This window comes from Pipistrellus hanaki (genome assembly GCF_964339955.1).
Source record: "Pipistrellus hanaki genome assembly, chromosome: 7".
Classification (NCBI taxonomy): domain Eukaryota; kingdom Metazoa; phylum Chordata; class Mammalia; order Chiroptera; family Vespertilionidae; genus Pipistrellus; species Pipistrellus hanaki.
In genome coordinates, this window is record NC_140509.1 from 62261225 (window position 1) to 62271223 (window position 9999).

Below are 9999 nucleotides of genomic sequence, written 5' to 3' on the forward strand. Positions count from 1 at the left end.
GGTGAGGATTAAAAAAATTAAAAAAAGAATAAACTCAAATATAAAAGAAAAAAAAAAAAAAAGCTGAAACTGGGCCCACTATGACTCAATGCCTCAAAGTACCTGACCCATAGAAAAGTGCTCAATAAATTCTTATTGAATGTATGGGCCAAACAAGAATTGAGTTTCCACCATAGGACCAATCATTCATTCAATAAATATCTGCTATGTGTGCAACTCTGTGGGAATATTGAGAGAAACCATACGTGGGTCCAGACCAGAAAAGGAGAAAAGTATGTACATAAATTAAGTGAAGTTAGCAAAGTGTCATGAGAAAGGGAAAACATTACAGAATTCTGAAAAAAAAAAAAAGAAAAAAAGAGTTGCACTTCATATTACTTCCTCTCTGTTCATCTGGAGTTGAGTATATACAGATTTAAAAAGCAGTTTGATCATGGTGAAGATTTTATATCAGAATAAAAATCTGCACTTTTTTCTCCAAACAAGGGGAGCAATCAAGAACACAGATGAGGAAGAACCTGAACTGTGGAAGATTGATGTGACAGAAAGGAGGAAAAACAGGATTTTATTTAAAAAGCTAAAGTTGCAGGCCTGAAATAGACAGGTAAGAGGAAATGGAAGACGCTATTGTCAAAGAATTGACAACGTGACTAGATGTGAGGGATTTGGGTGATGGCAGTGAGAGAAGGATGCCTGAGGACAGAGAAGATGGCAGGGCTGTGGATGGAAATGCAGCATTTGAAAAAATAGGGCCATCTTAGTAAGAAAAATGACCTCAGCTTTGGAAATACTGAGTTTGAAAGAGAGTCAGCCAGCCAGCAGGATGGAAATGAGGGAGGTCAGGGCTAGAGACACAGATGCAGGCTTTGTTTGGAGAGTGATGTAAAGGCATGATACTGCCAGGGAAGAGGTCATGGAAAGAGAAGTACAGGGATGATCCCGAGGGAACTCCATAGTTGAGGGCCAAAGAGATGATGATGATAAGCCAGAAAGAGAAGCAGGAGAGAACAGGGTCATGGAAACCAAGGGAAGACAGTTCAAAAAAGTAAGGCTTGATTAACAGGAATCAGATGGTAGTTCATTATACACACTGTTGATTTAAATGATTTCTTCTCACATCTGCCAGATGGTATTGTATTTGCAACACAGGTCATCCATTACAGCATATAGCAACACCACTCATCCTCTCTGTGCTTTTGGCCTTCTCTGTAAAATACGGTCTTAATTTTTTTTTTTTTTTCCAGCAAAGATATCCCACCCTTCCACATACTTACTTGTTAATAAAAACTACTCATCCTAATTATAAAACTACTTTTTCTAAAACACTAGTGAAGGTTTGTTTGTATAAATATTACTTTAACATTTATATAGTATTTTTCTTGTTCCCCAAACACTTTTCCTGCGAATTCTCATTTGCTCCTCACTGTAATACTGTGAGACAGGGTTGGTATTCTTATTTACAGATAAGAAAATGGAGGTTCAAGATTAGGTGACTTCTCTAAGACCACAGATAATAAGTGGTAACACTGACATTTGAACTTGATATGAGAATCAAGACTATTTATTCAACTGTTACCAGAAATATAGCCACGTTATATCAGTACTCACCTGCAAAGCAAATGGAAGTCCCTGGAGAAACAACACCTTCTCGCTTATAAATCAATTAGTTTTAAAGAGTTTCAGTGAATTTAAAATAATGACAGATACAATATGATTCAATTGAAATACATGGATCATCACATTCTGAATGACATTCAGCTCGGAAGCTTGACTAACAAGGAAAGAAGGGAATACCTACCTAAGTCAGGTGAACCAAACATGGAGACGCATGAGGTCTACAGTGTTTGTTCCAGAATGCCGAATCACATGGACTATATGATCATTAGAACCTTAAAGAATTCTTTGAAATAACCAAATAAACTGTGACATAGATACATGGAATGTTACACATCAATAGGAAGGAAAGTATTGTTACACGAACAATATGAATGGATCTCAATGCTGAGAGAAAGTAGTCAATCTCAAAAGTCACATACTGTATGATTCCACTTGTATAACATTCTCAAAATGACAAAATTAATAGCGATGGAAATTAGATGACTGCCAAGAGGTAGGGATGATCAGGGAGGGAGGTTGTTGTGATTACATAGGAGTGAGGAAGATCTTTAGGTCCTGTATATTGTATTGGTTACACATGTATAATATGGTTACACAGAACTATATATTTCTTGGCTATTGCACTGTAGTTACTTAAGATGTAACTTGGGAGAAACTAGGTCAAGTGTACATGGGCTCTCATACTATTTTGAAACTTTGTGAACTATAATTATGTCAAAATGAAAAGTTTTTTAAAAATATCTAGGAGTTGGCAAATTGTGGCCCATGGGCCAAATCTGGAGCTGCATGTTTTAGTAAATAAATTTGTCTTGGTAAACAGTCATGCCCATTCGTTTGTTTACATAATATATATTGCTGCTTTCACACGACAACAGCAGAGTAGTTGTAACAGAGACCATATGATTTGCAAAGCCAAAGATTATATGTGGTCTTTACAGAAAAAGATCGCCACTCAGCAAATGAGAATGTAGTCATTAGAAATTATTTTGGGAGAATAACATGGAAAATGTTAATGATATATTAACTATACAGGTCTCTCTATATATGCAGTAATTAACACTGAGTGATAAGAATAAAAGTGGTTATTTCTTTTTCCTACATTTTCTATTTTTCTATAAAGATTTTAAAAATCAGAATAAAAGATTTAAAAAACCTATTTGAACCTCTTTCCCCAACTGCCGGTAAGGTGCTTGGCTTTTCTGAGGAAGCCAAGGCTGTGTTGGGGAGAGGGGGGGACCCTCAATTCACCCAGCCACGAGCACTATGCCTGGCAGTGCTCGCTAAGCATGTGCCACTGCATGGCCTCTGTCTGGAAGTTCACCCACATCTACTGGTCCTTATTCCACACGACAATGAGGTGGCCCTGATGAGGTGACCATGACAGAGGCTAAGTTTAATGTCCTCATTAAAGCAGCTGCTGTAAATGCTGAATCTTTCTGGCCAGGCTTGTTTGCAAAGGCTCTGACCAACGTCAACATCGGGAGCCTCATCTGCAACGGAGGGGCTGGTGGGCCTGTCCCCTCCACCATGGCTGCCCCAGCAAAGAAGGAAGAATCTGAGGAGTCTGATGATGACATAAGCTTTGGTCTTTTAGATTAAATCTCTTTTGTAACACATTTAATAAAATGCTGAACTCTTAAAAAACACACAACCCTTTTTTAAAAAAAGATTCTACAACAATGAGTATCAATTTAGCTATTCCTATCTTTACCCTGGGTCAAGTCTTACTTAGTAGATTATTAAAGTAGCTATTACTTTTATACATTGGTTTATAATCTTAGACATTTTTTTAAATGAGGAAAGTGATCTGGAAGTAATGAACAGTTTTGTGTAGCATGTTGACAGTGAAAAATAAGCATTACAAAGATCTCAGTTCAACATTTTTATAAAAAGCCTGGAGAGGACTATGGTTGTAATGAAATTGGGGGGGAAATTCTACTTCCGACTAGACATTCTCTTTCTGAGTTGGAAGAATGCTTTGTAAAAACACCTAACTCACATTTCCTTATAAAGGCATGAAAAAGAAATAAAAAGGAAGATGTTTTCTCATTCCCTTGTTAGCAAGTCAAAAAATTCTTAAATCCTTTACAATCCAGAACATGCAAACATTAGCAATTTTGACATCTTCCAAGGCCATTTGGCCCAGGTGGCATGACCTCAACTTATTAACTTATCTCAGGTACATGACTTGTGAAACTAGGAAAGGAATGAGTTAGGATGGCAGAGAAAACAGCCCATCAATATTTGTTCTCTTCCCAAACCCCAAAATACTATAGTAAACAGACAAAAGGACATAGAGACCCAGAAAAACACAAGAACATGGACAAAAGACAACAACAAAACTGGAAATCTGGAAAGCTGATAAACATGATAATCAACTTGGAGGACTTAAAGCTACATCAAAATCCACTTCCCAAGCAGACAGGAGGGAGAATGGAGAACCATCCAGATTTGCACAGCAGTACCCTTGAAAGTCACAGGAACCCCTGGAGCAGCTCAAACCTCTGAACTGAGACATGGTAAATAAGGAAGATGAAGAGACTGCTAAAATATGGAGGATTAGCATGCAAGTTTCCTAAGAAGTTAAGGTTCCTAGATGCCTCCTTTTACTCCACAACCCCTGGGTGATTGCCCTTCCCCAGCTGCAGCATAGGTCTACTCTGCAGAAAGGGTGAAAGAGGTCAGTGCCAGCATCAACACCAGGCACAGCTGAAGCTGTGTGTAGGTAGATGTAGATACACACACACATATGGCTGAATCCCAGTATTTGTGTAGTTACATTCCATAAAGTCTCTGTGAGCACTAAGTGAGTAAACACTGGACTTACTATTCTGGGGGGAAATACAGGGTTAGATTCCTGTGAGCCTCTGGTCAGAAATTGTTATCAATATATCAATACATACCTTGTTTTATGTATTTCTGTTTAAAGAGAACTTATTTAAATAAATATTTTTGATTCAATATCACTGAACTCTGTGCCAACCCTATAACTCATGCTCGAATGAAGTTTACCTAACGGACATATTTTCTCTGTAAGGCACACTGGAGCCTTCCTGTGCTTAGAAACACGAGATAACACTTCAACACTGCACTAAGGAGCTATTTTAAACAGCGAAATCACCAAGAGAAAGAGCACAGACGTGAAAAATGTGACACCCAATGGAACATGAAAAGGACACTTGTTTACAGCATGAGGTGAAACTAGAAGGCTTGTTCTACCTCAGCTGGAAACATGCATGTCCGGTGACTCAACTTTATACCTGCTGCATGCATGTCTGTGAATGACCATGAAAGTGACATGAGTATTGATTTTAGGGTTACAAACTTTAGTGAGTAGGCAAATTTGCAAATAGGGACTCCATGATTGATGAGGATTAACTGTATATGTATTTGTATGTGCACATGTATATACACACCAGATGTCCCCCCAAAAAATGTATACACATTTTTAATAATTATTAATTCCAATGGGTCAAGTCTGAAAATAAAGAAACATTAATCGAGTTATCAGAAAATGTAAGTGTGTGCATTTTCTAGGGACAACCCCTACATGTATGTCTATAATCTAGTGATTAACCTCACGAATAGCAATACTGAGAGCAGAGAACACCTTCCTCTACTTGGCTCACAGAATTCTGCTTACTAATCCTTTACTCCCAAGGCACAAACACTTCCCTGGGAATATACTATTTCATGAGGAAAGAGAGAGGATGCTGACCTAGGGAAGAGTCCCAAACAGCTCATCCAGGTTTCCTTACAATAAAGCTCAAAACCATCACTACTATTCATCCACTCACAAGCTTCTGGTGTTTTCTTCTTCCAATCTTAATCATGGACACAACTTTCCAAAGATACGAGAAAAGTCTCTAGCACAAAAGACCAAAACAAAGCAGTTTAAAGGAAAATTAAACCTCTTGGAAAGTAAAAGACTTATTGCAGACATTAAAAACTCAATAGAAGATTGGGAGATAAAACTAGGGAAATTTCCTAGAAAGTAAAGTAAAATGACATTGAAAGGGAGAGAAAAATAAGCCAGTGCCTGTCCAGAAGGCCCTACTCCAAACAATAGGGATTTAAGAGAGAAAATGAGAAAATACAAGGAAGGAAATAAAAACAAGTATTTAACATTTCCGGAAGTGAAAGGACACCAGCCCCCTGGTTGAAAGGATGAAAACAGATCTATGCCAGTAAACATCATTGTCAAATTTTAGGACACTGGAGACTAGAAAGTCTAACCACTCAGAGAAAAAACAAACAAACAAACAGTAACATACAAAGTGTCATGGATTAGAATTTCAGATTCTAAACAGTAAACATGGAGATAAATGGGACAAATCCTTTACATTTCTGAAGGAAAATAATCTACAACCCAAAATTTATACCCATCCATCAAATATGCAGGTAGAATAAATACATTTCCAGACATTCAAGATTTCAAAGTCTATACCCCGTGTACCCTGACTCAAAAATTGCTGGAAGATATGATCCACAACAAGGTGAGCAAATAGGCAATTCAACACAGGGGAGAGAGAAGGAAACTCCCAGGAAAACATCTAGGCACTTGCACCAAAGGGCTACCAATCCAGGATGGAGGTGTGATATTCAAAACACCGACATGTTGAAGACTGTCATGACTAAGAGATTGACTGTCTTTGTAACCCGAGAACAGTTATGGTAGTACCGTGGTCGGCAAACTGCAGCTTGTGTGACACATGCGGCTCTTTGGCCCCTCGAGTGTGGCTCTTCCACAAAATATCACGGCCTGGGTGAGTCTATTTTGAAGAAGTGGCGTTAGGAGTAGTTTAAAAAATTTGGCTCTCAAAAGAAATTTCAATCGTTGTACTGTTGATATTTGGCTCTGTTGACCGAGTTTGCCAACCACTGTGCTAGTATATCTGGCTCCCACTGTGTTCTACTTGGCTTATCTGAGTATGTCCCAATGAGATGCCTGCTCTCCCCTTCATATTCTGATGTCTAGATTAGCTGAGGATACTCATTTCACTCCATAACAAGATTCTGCATTGATCTTCTCTTGAGATGTGGGTAGGTGAGCTTAGAAGCAAAAAATATAAAACAAGCACACAACCTTTAAAGATATTTCTACAAGAGATCCAGGATGCTCCAGCTGTGGTGACTTATGTTGCTTGGGACTTACTCATCACCTTGCTCACTAACATCTCCACCTAAGGCTCTTCTAAATTCTAGAAGCTGAAATCAGACTCAGAGATTATTCAGCCCATCTTCTCAAAAATGTCTTCATCAAATGGTGGCAAATACTGTCTTCATAGAGCTAGATTTACACTTCTCAGGTATTCACATCTAAACAAAATACTGTGTTTAGGGATACCACACAGGTGATGAAGTCTGTATAGTACATAAGAGGAGAGTGGAATGAAATTGAAGATGGACTCACAAGTGGCCTGTATGTTCTATTTCTTAACTTGAATAGTAAGTATGTGCTTATTAAAAATTCTCCTGTAAGTTTCTCAATTAAAATGCGAGGCCATTAGAATTTTTACCTTCTCTTTGCATTGTTAAGTGGAACAAGCAAGCTGGACAGAACATACTATCAGCACACAGGAAGAAGCAACATAAAGGTAATGATAATGTAACAGTAAGACACACGCTCTAGAGTTCTGTCCTTCACCTGAGGTGTTTGATGACATCATAATGGAGGTTTGTATACAAGGTACCACAGGTCATATACACAAATGGAATTGCTCTTGGTAGTTTGACTTGTAAGAGTTCTAAAACCAAGTGATTTTATACCACTCATGGAGTTTTAAACAAAATAAGTCCTTAAGATAAAGCAGGCAAATTCTTTATGATTTTGCCCCCTATCTGGGACGCTTTAGGCCTTCTTTCTCCTTGCTGGTATTAATCCTGTTTCCCATTGTTCCTTTTTTTTTTTCTTTTTTTTTAAATATATATATTTTACTGATTTTTTACAGAGAGGAAGAGAGTTAGAAACATCAATGAGAGAATCATCGATCAGCTGCCTCTTGCACACCCCCCACTGGGGATGTGCCGGCAACCAAGGTACATGCCCTTGACCGGAATTGAACCTGGGACCCTTCAGTCCGCAGGCAGACCCTCTATCCACTGAGCCAAACCGGTGTCGGCCATTGTTCCTTTTTTAAAGCAACTTTTTCCGAAAAAGTCTTTCCCAACTATCCATTCATTTACATACTACTGAGTGATCCTTTAACCCAAATCCAGGCACTGTTCTAGACCTTGGGGATAAAGTGGTAAACAAATTCCCTGCCCTCAGTTTCAGTGAGAGTGAAATATATCTGATGCCAATAGATGCTATGAACATAAAGCAGGGAAGGAGCATAAATACAGGGGAGGACATGGCTGAATGGGTCAGTTGGAGTGTCGCCAGTACACCAAAAGGGTTGCTGCAGGAGGCAACCATCGATGTTCTCTCTCATGTCAGTTTCTCTCTCTCCCCCCTTTCCTCTCTCTCTAAATATCAATAAACATATCCTCGGGTGAGGATTAACAACAACAAAAAAAGGACACAGGAGAAGGATGTGTGTGCCATTTTTTAATACATGGTCAGGGAAAAGTTTACGGGAAAGTGATAATTGAGCACAGCCCCGAAAAATGTTTATTTGCAATAAGAGCACTTTAGGGAGAATAGCACGTTTCCAGATCTTCATGTCAAGTGGTACTTTATCAAGGATTTGGCACCGCTAGTACTATTTTGCTGCACACACCCTGCCTCCTCAGTCCTTGAAGGCAAATCCCCTTTTATCACTTTGGACTCCCAACGTTTAGCATGGAGCTTATGTTAAGTTCCCAAGCATTGCTTATAGATGACTCACATCATAAATATTCCAAAACGTTGAAATAATTCAAAATATTGTATAAGTCTTTGTTCCCCAGAATAAAATTAAGATCTTTAAGTTTGGAGGATAATCCACATAAATCAAAATATGTTTCTCCAAGACTTGTGGCTTATAGTCACATTTTCTAAACTGCAAAATATGTGATGTGCTGATTTAAACCCTTTGGGTGAAGTAGAGTGAAACTCTCATAAGATGGAATTTGAAAAGCACCAAAGCAATATTCCACATCTCTAAGAGTCTTGCTGGTTTTGTGAACCTTCAATTGAGACAGCTACCAAAATAAAGGGTCAATTCTTAGGATTTAATACATTCCCAACACTATCACAAACCATCATCTGACCCTTTACTTCTTCAGGTTGGCATTTAAATACATACTCTCCAGCATCCTACTTTTGTAATGACAAAACCGTCAGCCAAGGTTTTATATCAATACTGGAGGCCCAGTACACGAAATTCATGCACATGTAGGGTCCCTAGGCATGGCCAGTGATCAGGGCTGATCAGATTCCCCACCTCCTCCTTTCCTCGCTCCCTCAGTGTCTCACTGTCGCTGGTCACTTGCCATGTTCAGTGCCGCCCCCTGGTGGTCAGCACACATCATAGCGAGCTACTAAACTGGTCTCCCAGGCTAACTCCTGAGGGGACACTTTGCATATTAGCCATATAAATACTGGTAGAGTACCTAATGCTATTGTTTTTCACAACTCTTAAAACTCCTAAGACTTAGATTTAAAATTGGTAACAGAGAGAACAAGATAACACCAAATTTGGAAGAGCCAAAATAAAATGAATTAGACAAAGACACTTTCTAATGAACTTAGATATCAAATGCAGCTCACCTGCTACAATTGGTTCTGCACTAGCCATTCTGTTCCCAACTCAAATCAAGTGTTCACAAATTTCTTTTTCAGAACAGTCCAGGTAACACATTAGTCATGGACACATGAACAAGGGTCACTAACAACTTGTCTATTGCAAGGAAGTCACAGTTTACCAAACAATTAACTATTGTGATGAAGTCATTGCTTTCGCCTTGAAAATGTTTAACCCAATTCATCAAAAAAGCAGGGAGTTTTCAACTATGTATTTTAATCAAGTATAAATGGTTCCAAGCATTAAATAATGTTTTAAAGAAAAACTTTCTGGTTTAAACTGACTATTTCTGATTTTGAGCCAGGCACTCACTGAAGCCAAGGAAGTTTTCTTGATTATTTCTTCTGTTTCCTGTCTTCACTGTTCCTGAATTCCAAAAGCAATTCATCCAGTAATTGACTACCAACCACATTAATACTTAGTTTTACCATCCTTGTGAAATAACTTTTACACCAGCTTCCTACCAGTGGAACCTTCTCAGAAAAATTATTCTCCCCACTCAGCATTTCAAAATTAATTTAAATCGGCTACTTCTCTACAGACAGCAAATTAAACCACTTAACTTACTGAAAAGGAGTGGAACTGTTTCAAATAGTTGAGAACACCTGAAAAGGCAACTGGGACAACCATGCAAATAAATAAGGAACACACAATT